This window comes from Hemitrygon akajei, chromosome 12 (genome assembly GCF_048418815.1).
Source record: "Hemitrygon akajei chromosome 12, sHemAka1.3, whole genome shotgun sequence".
NCBI classification, from domain to species: Eukaryota; Metazoa; Chordata; class Chondrichthyes; order Myliobatiformes; family Dasyatidae; genus Hemitrygon; species Hemitrygon akajei.
Window position 1 is genome coordinate 13,657,189 of NC_133135.1, and position 20,349 is coordinate 13,677,537.

At 42.6% G+C, this 20,349-nt stretch overlaps 1 protein-coding gene across 4 annotated transcripts in view; it reads right to left on the minus strand.

Annotated features, from left to right (window-relative positions):
- Nucleotides 1–20,349, minus strand: part of st6galnac5a (ST6 (alpha-N-acetyl-neuraminyl-2,3-beta-galactosyl-1,3)-N-acetylgalactosaminide alpha-2,6-sialyltransferase 5a) — a 93,887-nt gene that overhangs the window by 50,272 nt on the left and 23,266 nt on the right. The gene's annotated exons all lie outside the window — the stretch shown is intronic.

Genomic DNA, 20,349 nt, shown 5'->3' on the forward strand with positions numbered 1-20,349 from the left:
GTACTCTGGATTTCCAGTACCTGCAGAGCCTGTTGTTAATGATTTCTCTTCCATATTCTCTTTACTTAGTTATTTTTGGTATTCAAATATATTGCTATTGTCACCTTCATAATGGATTCCAGCATCCCAATGACTAATTGGTCTACACTCTCCTGCTTTTTGAGTTCTTTCCTTATTGAACAGTTTATTATTTTGGCAACTTTCCAGTCCTCTGGCACCTCTCAGGTATCCAGGGAATACTGGTACATTGCAACCTAATATATTCACTATCTCTGAAACCACTTCATTTAAGACCTTTAAGACCTTAGAATACTGGGCATCAGTCCAAAGAACTTGGCAGCCTTAAGTTTTTCTTTTCTCTGGTGGTAGAGCTTGTTTTAAACTTCTTGCACCCTACATCTCCTTGGTTACCTATCATTACGGGGATGATTTTAGTTTCTTCTAGAAATAAAGTAATTATTATTTAAAATCTCTAGCCATTTTTCTGTTCTAACCAACCACACACTGGGCTGGTGGGGGTAGACACATCCCTACCAAAGGAGGTGTAAGCTGGCCAGTGGTGTAATGGCATCTGTACCAGACTTTGAGATGAGTGGTCCCAGGTTCATATCTGATTGACTCTTGCATGCTTTCTATCTGTGCTGGGTTGAGAGTTCAACTAGAAACTCGGCCTCATAAAAAACCAGACAAAAATGTTAAAGAAACCGTAAGGTGGCAGCCCGATGCGCCACAAGGCGCAGGAAGGAAAAACAACAAAGAAGGTGTAAGGCGCTCCCTTCATCTGCTAGCCTGCAGGTCACCCCTGGGCAAGGTGCAACACTGGGTCAGGGTCAGGTGAAGCCATGGAGCAGGTGGTGCACATCACAAGTCCTGGTTATGCGACCATTGTCGCCAGGCAAGACAGTCTCTGAAGAGTATTGATAATGGCTGGGGTCATCCTTCTTGTAAAGACACTGCCCAGCAGAAGGCGACGGCAAACCATTTCTGTAGAAAAAAAATGCCAAGAACGATCATGGTGATTGCCTACATCACACGACATGGCACATAATGATGACGGTGAAGATGGACCCTGCGTCTTCTGGGTTATCTCTCATTATTAGGATAATTTAAGTGTCTTCTGGATATAAACAAATGCAAAATAATTATTGAATATCTCTGCCATTTTTTTTAGTCCTAACCAACCACAAATCCATAATATTTTGATTGTAAATTTCTATGGATGTAGAGTGAAGAGCACAGTGATTGGTTGCCTCACTGCCTGGAAGGCTCAATGAGCAGGACTGCACGAGTCTCCAGATGGTTGTAGACTCCATCACGGGCTCAACCTTGGGTCCCATACCATTAGAGTCAGGAACAGTTATTTCCCCATTACCATCGGGTTCCTAAACCAGTGTGGATAACTTCACTCACTCTAACGCTGAACTTACTCCACAATCTTACTTTCAAAGGCTCTACAACTCAGTATTATTTATTTACTTTCTACTATTTGCACAATTTTTCTTCTTTTGCACATTTGTTGTTTGTCAGTCTTTGTTAGGATCAGAATCAGGTTTATTATCACCGGCATGTGATGTGAAATTTGTTAACTTAGCAGCAGCAGTTCAATGCAATACTTGATAATATAGAAAGAATAAATAATAACTAAATAACAGTAAATATATATATATAATAAATTATAAATAGTGCAAAAACAGAAATAGTATATATTAAATAAAACTGAGGTAGTGCTCATGGGGTCAATATCCATTTCAGAATCTATGGCAGAGGGGAAGAAGGTGTTCCTGAATCACTGAGTGTGTGTCTTCAGGCTTCTGTACCTCCTACTTGATTGTAACAAGGAGAAGAGGGCATGTCCTAGGTGATGGGAGACCTTAATAATGGATGTCACCTTTCTGAGGCACTGCTCCTTGAAGATGTCCTGGGTATTATGGATGCTAGCACCCAAGATGGAGTTGACTAATCATAGTTATTCATAGTTTTTCAGAAATTCTATTGTATTTTTTACTTTCCTGTAAATGCCTGCAAGAAAATTAATCTCAAGGTAGTATATGGTGACATATACATACTTTGATAATATATTTCCTTAGAACTTTTCCTCACATCGAAGATACCTTCAAGAGGTGGAGCTTCAAAGCTCAGCATCTATCACCCAGGACCCTCGCCATTCGGAATGTGCCTTCTCAGGTACAGGAGCCTGAAGACCCACACTCAATGATTAAGAAACACACACAGGTCAGGCAGCATCAATGGAGAGGAGTGAACATCAACTGCTTTGTGTGTGTTACTCTGGACTTCCAGTCTCTGCAGAATCTCTTGCATTTACAGTTTCAGAAATACCTTCTTCCCCCGGCATCAGATTTCTGAATAGCCCATGAACCCAAGCATACTAACTTCATTTTTTTAAATGTACTAATTTTATATTTTGTAACTTTATGCCTTGCATTGCTGCCATAAAACAACACAGTTCACATGATATGCCAGTTATAAAAAATCTGATTTGGATTATTATCCCACTATGTTTAAATCTTTTTAATAACCTCTTGTGGGACATCTATCAAAGCCTCGTGAAAGTCAAATACACCACAAGAACTGTTCATTCTCATGTTATCTGCTAGTTACAAGCCTCAAAAAACTTGAGCAGGCTGGTCAAACATGCTTCCCCTTTCATCAATCAATACGGACTCTACCTGTCTTGTTATTTAAGTCCTCTGCTTTCACTTCCCTAATGATAAATTCTAGCATTTTCTTTTCTATTTATGTCAAGCTAACTGAACAGAATTGGAATCAGAACCAAGTTTAATGTCACTGGCATAGGTTGTGAATTTTGTTGTTTTGAGGCAGCTGTACAATGCAATGCATAAAAAATAAATTACAATAATATACTTTCAGTAGCCATTAGGAATACTCGCAGACCTGCTCGTTAATGCAAATATCTAAACAGCCAATCATGTGGCAACAACTCGATGCATTAAAGACCACAGACAATGAAGTAGAATTAGTCCATTTGGCCCATTGAGGCTGCTCCGCTATTCCATCACAACTGATTTATCCCTCTCATCCTCATTCCCCTGCCTTTTCCACTTAACCTTTGATGCCCTGAGTAACCAAGAATCAATCAACCTCTACTTTAAACATACTCACTGTCTTGGCCTCCAAACGCTCCATGTGGCAAAGTATTCCACAGATTCACCACACTCTAGTTAAAGAAATTCCTCTCTTCTCTGTTCTAAATGGACGTCTTTCTATTCTGAAGCTGTGCCCTCTGATCCTAGACTCTCCCGCTATAGGAAAGGTCCTCTCCAAATGAACTCTATCTAAGCCTTTCAATATTCGATAGGTTTCAATGAGATCCCCACCCCTTATTCTATTGAAATCCAGCAAGAACAGGCCCAGAGCCTTCATATGTTAACCCTTTTACTCCCAAAATCATTCTCATGAACCTCCTCTGGACCCTCTCCACATCTTTTCTTAAATAAGAGACCCATAAGTGCTCACAATACTCCAAGTGTGGTCTGACCAATGCTTTATAAAGCCTCAGCATTACATCCTTATTTTCTAGTCCTCTTGAAATGAATGCATTTGCCTTCCATACCACCAACACAACCTGCAAATTAACCTTTAGGGAATCCTGCATGAGGCTCCCAAGACTCTTTGCACTTAGGATTGTTGAATTTTCTCCCCATTTAGAAAACAGTCTACACCTTTATCCTTCTACCAAAGTACATGACCATAAACTTCCCTACACTACATTCCATCTGCTGCCACCTCTTTCCCAATTCTCTCAATCTGTCCAGTTCCTTCTGCAGACTCCCTGCTTCCTCAACACTCCCTCCACCTACTTTTGTATCACACACAAACTTGGCCACAAAACCATCAGATCTGTCAACCAAATCATTGACATAAGATGTGAAAGGAAGTGGTCCCACCACTTACCCATGCAGAACACCATCAGTCACCGGTAGCCAACCACAATAGGTCCCCTTTATTCCCACTCTCAGCCAGTCTTCTATCCATGGTAGTATCTTTATGGGCTCTTATCTTGTTAAGTAGCCTCATGTGAGACATCTTGAAAAAGACCTTTTGAAAATTCAAGTAAACAGCATCCATTGACTCTTCTTTGTCTATCCTGCCTGTTATTTCCTTAAAAAAATGCCAACAGATTTGTCAGGCAAGATTTTCCCCTCAAGGAAACCACGCTATGGCCTATTTTATCATGTGCCTTCAAGCACCCTGAAATCTCATCCTTAATAATGGACTCCAACATCTTCCCAATCACTGAAGTCAAACTAACTGACCTATAATTGCCTTTGTTCTGCCTCCTTCTCTTAAAGAGTGACATTTTGTAATTTTTTAGTCCTCCTGAGCTATTCCAGAATCTAGTGATTCTTGAAAGATCACTACTAATGCCTCCACAATGTCTACAGCAACTTGAAAAAGGATCTGGTGCTTTCCCGGCGTATATGACATATAAGCTCCACCAGCAGGTTATAGGTGTCGATTTTAACCAATGTCTCGATGACAAACTCCACCATCTTCATCACGGCTGATGCCTAGGTACGTCTAGTCCTGTGGTATATATACTCATCTCCCGTCGTCCATCCCTCCTGATTGGCTAGTCCTTCATCAGTTTTCTTGTTTAAAGTTGCATTCCAGTTCTTACTTAGAGCAAAACTTTCGTCTTTGTTAAAATTCGTACTCTCTCTTCTTATTTCAATGGCTTCCTTCACCAGGTGGTCCCAAAGCTATTGGCGTGGCAGTAGTATTGTGCCGTTGAAATCCATCCTGTGGTAATTGCAAATGCAACATTTTGCTACCGCTGATTTTTCTGGGTAGCCCAAACTACTGTACCCTGCTAAAGGCTGATGAAGTTAGCAGAGCTTGTCATCGAAATGTCATTTAAAATCGACATATGTACCTGGCTGGAAGCCCAAGAAGAGATTAACTCTTCAGTTACCTTTCAGAACGCTGGGTGTAGCCCACATAGTCCAAGCATGCAAACATAGACACAAGGTTCAGACGTTCTTCAAACCAAACATCAGAATGGGGAGGAAATGTGGCTTTGACTGTGGAATGATTGTTAGTGCCAGATAGGATGGTTTGAGTATCTCAGAAACTGATGATCTCCTGGGATTTTCACGCACAACAGTCTCCAGAATTTACAGAAAATGGTGTGAAGAACAAAAACATCCAGTGAGCGGCAGTTCTGGGTCAAAAAATGCCTTGTTAATGAGAGAGTTCGGAGTAGAACGGCTAGACTGGTTGAAGCTGACGGGACCACACATTTCAACAACAGTGTGCAGAAGAGCATCTCTGAATGCAAAACAATTCGAAACCTGAAGTGGATGGGCTACAGCAGCAGAAGGCCATGAGCGTACAGTCAGGGGCCACATTATCAGGTGCAGAAGGTACAGCCTATTGAAGATGTCAGAAGTTGCAGAGAATGATGTGCTGGATGCTGAGGCATATGGAATGGTAGGTGAGGAAAAGAGCAACATCCCTGTGAAGGCGGCAGGAAAATAGGGTGAGGGTGGATGTCCGGGAAATGGAGGGCATGTGGGTGAAGGCAGCATCAATGGTGGAGGAAGGGAAACCCTGTTCTTTGAAGAAGGAGGACATTTCCAATGCTCTGAAAAGGAAAGCCTCACCCTGAAGACAGATGTGGTGGAGATGAAGGAACTGAGAAAAGAGTATTTTTTAATATATAGGAGACAGGGTGGGATGAGGTATAGTCAAGACAGTTGTGAGAGTCAGTAGATTTATAAAAGATATCAGGAGATAGTTGGTCTCCTTAGGTGGATACAGAGAGATTGAGAACGGGGAGAGAGGCGTCAGAAATGGACCAAGTGAATTTGAGGGCAGGGTGGTAGTTGGGGGCAAAGTTGGTGAAATTGACAAACTCAGCATGGGTGTGTGAAGAAGTGCCAATATGTTGTAACGTAGCACAGGAAGAATTGGGGAGCATTACCGGTGAAGGCTTTGAACATGGACTGTTGCACGTAGTCAACGAAAGTGCAAGCATAACTGGGACCCAAGCGTGTGCCTATGGCTACTCCTTGGGTTTGGAAAAATGGGAGGAGCCAAAAGAGAAATTGTCGGGTGTGAGGACAAGTTCTATCTGACAGAACAGGGTGGTGGAGGTGGAGCATACAACCTGACGACATGAACATTGATCTCTCGAACTTCCATTTTCCATTCTGGCTCCTCTGTCACCCATTTCTTCTCCTCACCTGCCCATCACCTCCTTCTGGTGCCCCTTCTCCTTCCCTTTCATCCATGGTCCATTGTCCTATCAGATTCCTTTTCCTTCAACCTTTACCTCTTCTACATATCACCTTCTAGCTTCTTACTTCATTTCCCCCTCCTCCCTTACCTGGTTTCACATATCACCATCCAGCTTGTATCCCAGATTTTTATTCTGGCTTCCTCACCCTTCTTTTCCACTGCTGCTGAAGAACTGTGGCCTGAAATGTCTCCTGTTATTCCTCTCCATAGCTGCTGCCTGACCTGTTGAGTTCCTCCAGTATTTTGTGTGTGTTACTCTGGATTTCCAAATTCTGCTGAATTTCTTGTATTTATGTCGTGCCTGGTCTAGTTTCTGGTCAGTGGTGACCCCAATGTATTGATGGTGGGGACTAAGCAGCAGTATTTGTCATTCAATGTAAGAGGTAGCCGCTTAGATTTTCTTCTTGACAATGATCATTCCTTGTAACTTATCTGAAAGTTGTCTAGATGTTGCTGTATGCAGGAGTGGACTGCCCATTTCATAAGACCATAAGATATAGGAACAGAATCAGGCCAATTGGCCCATTGAGTCTGCTCCGCCATTCCATCATGGCTGATCCATTTTCCCCCTCAGCTCCAATCTCCTGCCTGCATGCCCTGACTAATCAAGAATCTAACAGTCTCTGCCTTAAATATATCCAATGACTTAGTCTCCACAGCAAACAACAATTCTATAAATTTGCTACTCCCTGGCTAAATAAATTCCTCCTTATCTCTGTTCTGAAAGGACATCCCTCTATCCTCTGATCTTAGACTCTCTCACCATAGGAACATCCTCTCCAAATCTACTCTATCAAGGTCTTTCAACATTTAATAGATGCCCCTCATTCTTCTGAATTTCAATGAGTGGAAGCCCGGAGCCATCATCAAATACTCCTCATATGACAAGCCTTTCAATCTCAGAATCATTCTCGTGAACCTTCTTTGAACCCTCTCCAATGTCAACACATCCTTTCTTACATAAGGGGCCCAAAACTGCTCACAATCTTCAAGTGAGGCTTCACCTGTGCCTTATAAAGCCTCAATGTTACATCCTTGCTCTAGTCCTGAAGAGAAGTTGTGAATGGAATTAAACATCCTGTAACCATCAGTGGTTCCTTAAAGTTGTTATAGGTCTTAGTGGGGATGGAATCATAGGGATAAGCTGGCTTGTGTATCGATTTGATGTAGGATGCAACATCGAGAGCCATCAGCAAATGCCTCCCCTTTCTGACCATCTGACAGAAAGAAGTTGATAGATGATGCTTAAGACATAGGAGCAGAATTAGACCATTAGGTCCATCGAGTCTGCTCCACCATTCCATCAGTACACGCATCTCAACTGTGCTGGTTTTAGTAAAGCACATCCTTAAACTGATTAGAACAGCTGGCTCTGTTATAGGAGTCGAACTGGACACACTGGAGGCCGTGGTAGAACAAAGGACCCTACGGAAAATCCTGGTAATTCTGGACAATATTTCTCACCCTCTGCATGCTACCTTGGATGAATAGAGCATTTTCAGTAATAGACTAAGACAACTGCACTTCTCCAAAGAGCGCTACATGAGGTCATTCTTACCCTCGGCCATTAGGTTCTATAATGAGTTAACTTATAACCCGGGAAATGATGAGCCTCCCCCCACCCCGTGTTAGACCGTTTGAGGTAACTTTTTAAAATTCTTTCTTACTTCCCTTCTAATATTTGTATATCTGTGCGCTTTACTGCTACTGTGACACTAATTTCCTTTGGGATCAATAAAATATCCATCTATCTTAAAGATACCTTGATGAATATGTTAATAACAATTCTCATACGAAGCACCTCTCTTTTCAATTAGCCTCAATGTCCACAGGGAACTACAGTATTCAGAAATCCAACCTGGTAGATTAAACCACTGGACATTTGCTTCTGTTTTTAAAAAAATGAAAAACATGCAACTTAAATATGCTGGTCCCATTTGCACAGAAAGGTAACAAGTGACAGTAATACAAAGCAGAAATCTGTTCGTTGGTGATGTGATTGCAAAAGAAACTAGATAATGTGGACTTTGACAAGCTGATTCACTTTGTCCAGGATTGTAAGAAGCAGAGGACGTGACCTGTGCTTGAAGTGAGGGTGAGAGCATGAATTTTGAACTGATAAGAAGGAAACAATATTTCATCGGGTAAACTGGTCAGACTGTGACACACTGACACAGTCAGGGTTAGATTCACTGATTCACTAAATGGTTCAGATTTCCTCCAGAAAATAACATTTTTGGGATGCCAATAATCAGTAGTTTAAGACAGATGTAGGGCAGAGGAGGGGTTGGTGACTTTGGACCAAGAACATAAAATGTTGGAAATGCTCAGCTGTTCAGGTGGGGGAAGGGAGAGAGGGAGAGAGAGGGAGAGAGAGGGAGAGAGAGGGAGAGAGAGGGAGAGAGAGGGAGAGAGAGGGAGAGAGAGGGGGAGAGAGGGGGAGAGAGGGGGAGAGAGGGGAAGAGAGGGGAAGAGAGGGGAAGAGAGGGGAAGAGAGGGGAAGAGAGGGGAAGAGAGGGGAAGAGAGGGGAAGAGAGGGGAAGAGAGAGGGAGAGAGAGGGAGAGAGAGGGAGAGAGAGGGAGAGAGAGGGAGAGAGAGGGAGAGAGGGAGAGAGGGAGAGAGGGAGAGAGGGAGAGAGGGAGAGAGGGAGAGAGAGAGAGAGAGAGAGAGAGAGAGAGACATGCGAGGGACTGCATATTCTACAGTTATTTTTCCTTTCCAGCCTCTGCAGGATTTGGTTGCTGTGTGGGTGACCTTGAAGTTCTGCTTTCCGAAGTTCTCAACCATTGGAGTCTCCACAATGAATATGCCAGAGCCACAAGAGGCAATTGCTATGAATTACTGAATATGTTCTTTCATATGGAATCAGGCTAGTTAGAGGCAAACTGAAGAAATTTTTCTTCCTTCATCTAACAATCCACATGATTGCTAATCTGTGGTGAACGTAGAAACAGAAACGTCCCGTGGCCTGCAGTGGCCAAGCCAGCCATCAATTATCTGTCTCCACTAAGCTCATTTTCTTACAGTTGGCCCATTAACATTCTATCCCATGGTGTTTTAAGTGCTCACCTAAATAATGTAAGATATGAGAATCTCTGCCTCTATTATCCAAGTCAGAGACACAAGAGATCGCAGAAACTGGGACTTGGAGGAACTCATTTGGTCAAGCAGCATCCGTGGAGGCATGATTGACATTTTGGATCAAGACCCTGAGGGTGTAAAGTGGGATGACAGCCAATGTGAAGAGGTGAGGGGAGGGATGAGGCAAGAGCTGGCAAGCAATTGGTGTATCCAGCTGAGGAGCATCTGATGGGCAGATAAAGTGACTAGAATGCTGGGAGATGATAAGCAGAGACAACAAAGGGATGTAAATAGTCCTAAAGCACTACAGCACAGGAACAGGTGCTTCAGCCCATCTAGTCCATGCTGACCCAATCTTTTGCCTATTCCCATCTATCCCTCCAAAACCCTCCTATCTACGTACGTGCCTATCCAAACTTTCATTAAATGTTGAAATCAAACCCACATCCAGCACAGGCAGCTCATCCCACATTCTTGCCAGCCTCTGAGTGAAGAAGATCCCCCTCAGATTCCTAAATAGTTCACCTTTTACCCTTAACCTATGACATCTAGTTCTTAGTCTCACCCAACCTGAAGGGAAAAAGCGTGCATATATTCACTCTATCTAAACTCTTAATAATTTTCTATACCACCATAAGATCTCCTCATTCTCCTGCACTCCAGGGAATAAAATCCAAACATGTTCAAATTTTCCCTATTACTCAGGTCCCCAAGTCCTGGCAACATCTTTGTAAACTTTCTCTACACTCTTTCAAGCTTATTGTTATTTCTCCTGTAAGTATGTGACCAGAAATGCAAATAATATTCTAAATTCAGCCTCAACAACTTCAACATAACATCCCAACCCCTGTACTCAGTGCCCTGATTTATGAAGGCCCATGTGTCTAAAGCTCTCTTTAGACGCATCAGATTATGGAATCTAATTAAGAAAGGAAGGCCATGAGTAACGTTTCCTCCAAGGTGTGCACGTGCACATATCTTTTGCTACTAGAGCACAAAGGAATTTAAACTGTCCGCAAAAGGTCATCACGCTCTACCTCGTTGGCCTGTTAAGTGTATTTCACAGTTGTACACAATCACATTTCCTTTTCTGGTTCTGATATGAATGGTGTTGACAATATGGAGTTTGCAATGATTTGCCTACCGATTTTAGAACTGGCTTATTTATACTGCTTTCATTGAATGAATTACTGAGTCAATAATTCAATGGGCACATCTTGTCACTGGGCAAAAAAATTGCACAGCTCAAGATTTTTTGTGCACGATGGTCATTACAAATTTAATGGAACATTGGTGATGAGTGAAAGCATAAAAGGAAGGACGCCAGACATATGGGACCAAAGGGAGGAAGGGGGAGGATAGAGGACTGAGTGGGCGACAGGCTGATGAAGCCAGGTGGGAGAGTGGAAAGAAAATGAGTAATCATCTGTGTTTCACAAAGTATGTCACTGATAATCTGTTCTTATTCTGAAAAGATTTTTTCTGAAATCCCCTTTAAATCTCCTACCCGTTTTCTGGTTAGTCACAGTGCAGAAAGGTTTCTCTCTATTTAACCCGATCTTTCTCTTTGTAATTTTAATGGTCCCTTCTCAGCCTTCTTCATTCCAAGGAAGACAGAAGAGCAGAATTAGGCCATTTGGCTCATTGACCACTCTGCCATTCAATCAGCTGATTTATTATCCCTCTCAACCCCATTCTCCTCATAATCTTTGACACCCTTGCTAATCAAGAAGCAATCTTAATTATACCCAAAGACTTGGCCTCCACAGCAATGAACTCCACAGGTTTACCACCCTCTGGCTAAAAGAAATCCTCATCTCTGTTCTAAAGTGATGCCCTTCTATTCTTAGGTTGTGCCCACTGGTCCTTGACTCCCCCACCAGTGAAAACATCTTCTGCATGTCCACTGGACCTTTCAATAAGTTTCAATGATATCCTCCCCCCACATTCTTCTAAACTCCAGCGAATACAGGCCAAGGGCTGTCAAACACTATGCTAACCTTTCCATTCCCAGGATAATTTTCGTGAACCTTCTCTGAACTCTCACCAATATCAACACATCCTTCTTGGATTAAGGGGCCCAAAACTGCTAATAATACTCCAAAATGTGGTCTGACCAGTGATTTATAAAGTCTCAGCATGACATCCTTGCTTTTATATTCTAGTCCTCTCAAAATGAATTCTGACAAAGCTAGACTTTCCACATTCTCCTCTTTTAAACCGCTTTTTTGCACATATCTGGTGGCCTCTGCCCTGACCATACTCAGTGGCTGAATCTCTACGGCCTCATTAAGTTGTGAATTCCAATTAATTATTATCCCCTCCTAAGGAAATTTATCATCTCAGTTAAGACACTGTATGTTGAAACTGATCCCCATACTCAACAACCTAAGCCTAGATAAATGGTGTATGCTTTAGTAGGGTCACCTCTCTCTCTTTTAAACTCTAGAGTGTATATGTCCATGAAAATATTTTTAAAAAAAGATAAAAACAGGATATTCTGGAGACACTCAGCAGGTCAGGCAGCATCCATGGAGAGAGAAACAGTTACTATTTCAGCTCACAGCACCTTTCATCAGATCCTTCTGGAGAAGGGGTTTGGATATATTTAAAGGAAATTAGGCTACCAGGACCCAGTGAATATAGAGTGAACAATATCCAGGTCCCTGGAGAGAGGGAGAGATCCTGGGAAATATTAGGACCACAGTCATATAGCAGGGAAACAGGCCCCCTGGCCCAACTCATCCATGTTGACCAAAATTCCCATCCAAGCTAGTCCTACTTGCCTGCATTTGGTCCAAATCCCACTACACCAGGGGTTCCCAAACTGGGGTCCAGAGACCCCTTAGTTAATAACAGGGGTCCATGGCACAAAAAAGTTAGGAACTCCTGCACTAAACCTTTCCTATCCATGTACCTATCCAAATAATTTTAAATATTATTAATGCACCTGCCTTAACCATTTCCCCTGGCAGCTCATTCCATATACTGACCACACTCAAGATCAGGACCAACCATTTTTATGCCATGGACTCCTACCATTAACCGAGAGGTCCGTGGGCCCCAGGATGGGAACCACTATTCTAGATGAAAAAGTTGCCTCTCTGAAGGCAGGGAAAGCTATGGACATGCCATCGATCACTGAGAGCCACCTAAGGGTTTGGCATTTGTACTTGAGCTGCGAGTGCGAATTCTGAAGCTGCTGTCATTTTCCCAAATCGGTGATGAGGAATCTCTGAGCGGCAGAGAAGATCAAACAGAAAGCAATCAAAGCTTGTTTGATAGAGGAAATCAGGTGGAAATGTTTCCACCGACAGAAATGTAGGTAACATGACGATGTGGACTGAAGAAATTTGGCCAAAGGAATGGATACAAGATAATGCGATTTTCTTGTACTCTTATCAGAAATTCACTGCTGACATGGTGGGAACAGATTCAATGATACAGTAGCTTGTAGTATACAAACAGGGATAATCTTGCTGGTCTGGTGAAGGATGAGAAATTATCTGGTGAGCTAGATGACAGACCATAGAGATTTCCAAGCAGTCAGATCACATCTTTATTCCTGTATTAGAATCCTCTTACAGATTCAGAGTTATTTATTTATAGACTGTTGGTCGGGGTCGACCATGATTCTTGTGTCCCAGCTGGCTATGTGATACTCAAGCCATTGCAGTACATTATGGAGTGCAAGCTGTTGCCCGTGCAGCAGGATCCCCTTATCCATGCCGCTGATGAATCGAAAGTGATTCTTTTAACTCTTCATGATTTTTATAAATGACCTGGATGAGAAAGTGGAGGGATGGGTTAGTAAGTTTGCTGATGACACGTATGTTGGGGGTGTTGTGGATAGAGTGGAAGGCTGTCTGAGGTTACAGCGGGACATTGGTAGGATGCAAAACTGGGCTGAGAAGTGGCAAATGGAGTTCAACCCAGGTAAGTGTGAGGTGGTTCATTTTGGTAGGTCAAATATGATGGCAGAATATAGTATTAATGGTAAGACTCTTGGCAGTGTGGAGAATCAGAGGGATCTTGGGGTCCGAGTCCATAGGATGCTCAAAGCATCTGCGCAGGTTGACTCTGTGGTTAAGAAAGCGTACAGTGCATTGGCCTTCATCAATTGTGGGATTGAGTTTAAGAGCCGAGAGGTAATGTTGCAGCTATATAGGGCCATGGTCAGACCTGGAGTACTTTGCTCAGTTCTGGTCACCTCACTACAGGAAGGATGTGGAAACCATAGAAAGGGTGCAGAGGAGATTTACAAGGATGTTGTCTGGATTGGGAAGCATGCCTTATGAGAATAGGATGAGTGAACTCGACCTTTTCTCCTTGGAGTGACAGAGGAGAGGTGACCTGATAGAGGTGTAGATGATGATGAGAGGCATTGATCTTGTGGATAGTCAGACGCTTTTTCCCAGGACTGAAATGGCTAGCACGTGAAGGCACAGTTTTAAGGTGCTTGGAAGCAGGTACAGAGAAGATGTCAGGGGTAAGTTTTTTATACACAGAAAGTGGTGAGTGCATGGAATGGGTGCTGGTGACGGTAGTGAAAGTGGAAACAATAGGCTCTTTAAGATACTCCTGGACAGGTATATGGAGCTTAGAAAAATAAGAGGGCTATGGGTAACCCTAAGTAATTTCTAAGGTAAGGACATGTTCAGCACAACTTTGTGGGCCGAAGGGCCAGTATTGTGCTGTAAGTTTTCTATGTTTCTATATAGAGAGTAGAGCAGTGGGCTAAACACACACCTAAGGTGCACCAGTGTTCATCGTCAGTGAGGAGAAGATGTGATCACCAATCTGCACAGATTGTGGTCTTCTGGTTAGGAAGTCAAGGATCCAATTGCAGAGGGAGGTAGATAGATAGATAGATAGATAGATAGATAGATACTTTATTCATCCCCATGGGGAAATTCAACATTTTTTCCAATGTCCCATACACTTATTGTAGCAAAACTAATTACATACAATACTTTACTCAGTAAAAATATGATATGCATCTAAAATCACCCTCTCAAAAAGCATTAATAATAGCTTTTAAAAAGTTCTTAAGTAGTTTACTTAAATACATTGAGTCCTAACCCCGGCACTTTAACATATCTTACTCCTGGCGGTTGAATTGTAAAGCCGAATGGCATTGGGGAGTATTGATCTCTTCATCCTGTCTGAGGAGCATTGCATCGATAGAAACCTGTCGCTGAAACTGCTTCTCTGTCTCTGGATGGTGCTATGTAGAGGATGTTCAGGGTTTTCCATAATTGACTGTAGCCTACTCAGCGCCCTTCGCTCTGCTACCGATGTTATACTCTCCAGTACTTTGCCCACGACAGAGCCCGCCTTCCTTACCAGCTTATTAAGACGTGAGGTGTCCCTCTTCTTAATGCTGCCTCCCCAACACGCCACCACAAAGAAGAGGGCGCTCTCCACAACTGACCTATAGAACATCTTCAGCATCTCACTACAAACATTGAATGACGCCAACCTTCTAAGGAAGTACAGTCGACTCTGTGCCTTCCTGCACAAGGCATCTGTGTTGGCAGTCCAGTCTAGCTTCTCGTCTAACTGTACTCCCAGATACAGAGGCCCAGGTTCTGCAACTGCTCAATCAGGATTGTAGGAATGATGGTATTAAATGCTGAGCTATAGTCCATGAACAACATCCTGACGTGGGCGTTTGTGTTGTCCAGGTGGTCTAAGGCCATGTGAAAAGCCATTGAGATTGCATCTGCCATTGACCTATTGTGCTGATAGGCAAATTACAATGGGTCCAGCTCCTTGCTGAGGCAGGAGTTCAGTCTAGTCATGACCAGCCTCTCAAAGCATTTCATCACTGAACATGTGTGCGCTACTGGGCGATAGTCATTGAGGCAGCCCACATTATTCTTCTTAAGCACTGGTATAATTGTTGCCTTTTTGAAGCAAGTGGGAACTTCTGCCTGTAGAAGTGAGAAGTTGAAAATGTCCTTGAATACTCCCGCCAGTGAAATGTGTTGTTTGTGTTAACAACTAACACAATTAAGGATGTCCTGGGGCAGCCCACAATTGTCACAACACATGCCACTGTCAACTTAGCATGCCTATCATGCTCAGCAGAACAACACAGAACACGAGTGAAACAAGCCCCTCTCCTCCCTCCCACTCACACACAGTCCAACAACTTGCAAATGCTGACAATCACTTGTGCAGATGCCCACTTTCAGTAATTTGTACACAAGGGTCACCCAGGTTCCTCTGAACACCACACCTCTCCACCTTCCATCAATTGGAAATTACTCTGTATTTCAAGTGGATGACTTCGCATTTGTCCATTTCGTGTCCATCTACCATAACTTTGCCCATTCATTTAGATTCTCTTATATGACTATCTGTAACCTCCTCAAACATAATCATCAGATCGGTATAAATATATCATTTAATGAGGATTATTTCTTTTAGGATTTTCTTTTGTCAGAGGTTGGTGGATCTGTGGAATTCATTGGCACAGTCAGCTTTGGAGGCCAATTAATTGGGTATATTTAAAGTGGAGGTCGATAGATTCTTGATTAATCAGGGTGTCAAAGGTTATGGGGTGAAGGCAGGAGAATGAGGTTGAGAGGGATAATAAATCAGCCAAGATTGCATGGTGGAGAAGACTCAATGGGCCAAATAGCTTAATTGTGCTTTGTAGCGGGAAAACCAAACCAAACCAAAAGCATTGTCACTATCTGCACCCTACGGATTTGTTATGGCCCACCCCCAGCTCCAATGAAGTGATTGTTCCAAGAGCCGAATCCTTTAGTCAATCCTTTATTGGCAATTAGTAAACATACATTCTTGAAGCGTTAAGTGTACCCAAGTGTAAGCTAAGTTTAGTTGAGCGATACTGAGTAAAAGTTACAACATCCGCCGGTCCCAGGCAACAACCTGTGACGAGCAAAGCACGAATACGTGATTTACTCCCTTCGCTTATCAAGCCCCCACTCATGTGACTAGTTACCATAATAAACACAAAACATAGAATACAATGCAGATGGATTTGCCCAGTTATGGCCCATATCCCATTCCTATCAAGATTTATATTTATTCCCACTCTATTTTCCTGTACACAATTCATTCCTCAGTCCATATCAGTACACTACGCTAATCCCTCATGCTCCAACTTTATTCAAAAACCTGTGTAGTTTATCATGGCTGTAACCAGCCAGAATTTTTACCCAATTACTTTATTATTCAAGCTTAGTAGCCACACCTCTCTAAGTGATTTATCTAACTACCCTATATTCACACACCTCCTCCATTTACTCCATTTTATTTCTGGAAAATTACCATGCTTTTATTGGGAGAAGCTGTTACAATCTCTGTTTTCTCTGCTCTTTGAATAGGCAATCTATTATTGACTATGTTTACTCTACGATCGACAGTATGCTTCGAGTCATACGTCCTGCTCCTTTGCCAACACATCAGCTAACACAGAATTGTCAATAAATATTCTATTCTGCTCAAGAGTACATTGTTAACAAGCCTGCACTCTACATCCATCAGTCCAATCCCCAGCACACGAAGAAAGCAAAATTCCAAACAAGATTCGAGTAGGTTGGCAATAATTTGCAGCAAGAGGTTTTTATTAAGTGATTCGGGGAAGCTAAAGGTTAAATGGAAGGGGCGGGGCTGAAGGTGAAGCGGGGCATACACTTTAACTGAAAACAGCAGCAGTCCTAATAGGAGAAAAACCCGAGGTAACATTGGCTGTTAAAATGGTTATAACTAATCAATGAGCTCACCACACGAGATTGTTCAAGCTGGTGTCCTGGAGCCGAATGACCTCAGAATTGTGGAGTTGCAGATCGTCTTCAGGGGAAGTGTCTCCTCTCCTCATCATCAACAACTCTACAGTTAGCTTCATTTCAACATTCAGGTTCCTGGGCATCATAATTTCATGTGGGAGTACCATATCTCCTTCATTAACAAAATGGCTCAGCAGAGGATATATTTCTTGAGGCAGCTGGTAAAATTTATCGTCCCCCGGAACATACTGTGTAATTCTACATTCCCATTATAGAAAACATCCTCACATCAGCCATTATTGTCTGGTTTGATCCAGCAGCCTCTCACAATATACAAAAACTACAGTCACACACACAAAATGCTGGAGGAACTCAGCAGGCCAAGCAGCATCTATGGAAAAGAGTAAACAGTCGACGTTTCGGGCAGAGACCCTTCATCGGGACTGGAAAGGAAGGGGTGAAGGAGTCAGACTAAGAAGATGGGAGGGAGGGGAGGAAAAAATACCAGGTGACAGGTGAAACCAGGAGGGGTGGAGGAGGTGAACTAAAGAGCTGGGAAGTTGATTGGTGAAAGAGGTAAAGGGCTGGAAAAGGGGGAATCTTACTGGAGTGGACAGAAACTACAGCCAACTGTCAGGTCAGCAGAAAAGGTCAATGGCTGCAGCCTACCATCACTGCAGGACTTGTGTGTGTCCAGAACAAAGAAGCAGGCAGGAAAAAATCATTGGAGACACTACCCACCCTGCGAACAGCCTTTTCCAAAAGCTCCATTCCAGAAAGCACTATGAGGCTATTAAGATAAAAACTCCACACCATCTTAAATTTCTTACACCAGGTAATTAATCTGATCAACCATTCTATTTAGCACTCCCACCCTCTATCTATTACCCCTGTCATTGCACTGCACTGTAAACACTTTAAACAACTTCCTATAATGCTGTTTCCATGGTAAATAAATGCTGGTATTTATGTGCATTTATTTCACATTGGTACTTTAACATCCAATTTTATTTTTATATAATTCTATATGCTTTATGATTATTGAATGTTGCTGTTTTGTGTTTCACGTCACACCCGAGCAACACACGACAGCAAATTCCTAACACACATAAACGTCTGTGGTGAATAAAGTTCATCCTATTCCTTGTTCCTAAACTGGGATTCCGGCAGAGTAGGGAAGGGCTGATGCAGAGTAAAGTGACACTAATGTGGCAAGGGATGACACTGCAGCTTCAGCAACACACTGCTGAGTCAAAGCAGAGATGTGCTGAACAATGTCAGCTGTAGCTCAGTGACAGCACTGTTGCCCCGGAGTCTGAAGGTCACTGGCTAAGATTCATAGCATGGAAACGTTTAAGCAATGCTAACTATCAACTGTCCATCTCCAGTAATCTTAGACTAATCCTGATTTGTATTCTTCCCACACTCTCAACAACTCACCCCAGATCCCATTGCTCAAATATAATCGGGACAATTTACCATGGCTAATTAACCAACCAACCTGTGCATCCTTGGGCGTGGAGCAAAAACAGAATACCCAGGGTTGGAACAGCACTGTGTATTACACGGTACTGTTTTATGTTCCAGAATGGAGATTAGACACTGCGGCTGCAACCTTCACAGTCACAGAAAGAACTCCCAAACTTCATGTTCACAGCTCCGGAGGATATGTTTGAACTTGAGTCTCTGGTGAATTTGTAAATCAGTTTATCATTGAAACATGTACCGGGGTACAGAGAAAAGCTTGTTCTGCACGTCATCCATACAGATGACTTTATCACATCAGTGCATTGAGATAATACAACAGAAAAGCAATAATAGAATGCAGAATAAAGTGTTCCTTACAGAGAAAGTGCAGTGCAGGTAAACAATACGGTGCAAAGCTGTAACATGGTAGACTGAGGTCAAGAGCTCACCTTATCACACTGGGGGACTGGCTCCATGATCTACACCATAGTGCCGGGAAAATATCAAAGTATTTAATAGGTTTAAGACCTTAAAAGATAGCACCATACAGTCTTCCATTTTAAAAAGATAAAGATTAGCTTTATTTGTCACATGTATATCGAAAAATACAGTGAGATACATCAAACACAAGAAAACCTGCATATGCTGGTAATCCAGAACAACATACTCTAAATGCTGGAGGAATTCAGCAGGCCAGGCAGCATCTATGGAAAAGAGTAAACAGTTGGCTGAAACCTTTCATCAGCACCCATTATGTGAAATACGTCATATTGCATCAAATCAATGAAGACTGTGCTGGACAGCCTGAAGGACCAGGAGAAGAGAGCAAAATTACAGTCAGTGGGATGAGGTGAAGTGTAATATGGGGACAAGATCAAAAAGGGTGATGAATACAAGACTGAAGGTGTTATATTTGAATGCATGCAGTATATGAAATAGGGTAGATGATCCTGTAGCGCAGAGAATAGATTGTGGACATCACTGAATTGTGGCTGAAAGAAGACGACAGTTGGAGCTTAGCATCCAACAATACGCGTTGTATCAAAAAGACAAGCAGATAGGCAGAGGGGGTGCAGTGGCTCTGTTGGTATTTAAAAAAAATGAAATCAAATCCTTAGAAAGAGGGGACATGGGATCAGAAGGTACGGAATCCTTGTGGGTAGAGTTAAGAAAATGTAAGGGTAAAAGGACTCTGATGGGAGTTATATACAGGCCTCCAAACAGTGGCCAGGATTTGGGACACAAATTATAATGGGAGATGGAAAGAGCATGTCAAAAGGACTATGTTATGATAATCATGGTTGGATTTCAATATGCAGGGAGATCAGGACAAACCGGTTGGTGCTGGATCCCAAGAAAGGGATTTTGTAGAATGCCTACAAGATGATGTTTTAGAGCAGCTTGTGGCTGAGCCCACTAGGGGAAAAGCATTTCTGGATTTGGTGTTACGTAATGACCCAGATTTGATTAGGGAAGTTAAGATAAAGGAACACTTAGGAGGCAGTGATCATAATATGACAGATGAGAGTTTGAAAGGGAGAAGATAAAGTCTGATATATCAGTATTACAGTAAATGAAATTACAGAGAAATGAGAGAGGAGCTGGTCAAAGCTGATTGGAAGTGACACTAACAGGGATGATGGCAGAACAGCAATGGCTGGAGTTTCTGCGAGCAAATTGGAAAGTGCAGCGTAGACACATCCCGTACATGAAGTGGTGTTCCAAAGGAATGATGAAGCAACTTAGTTGACAAAG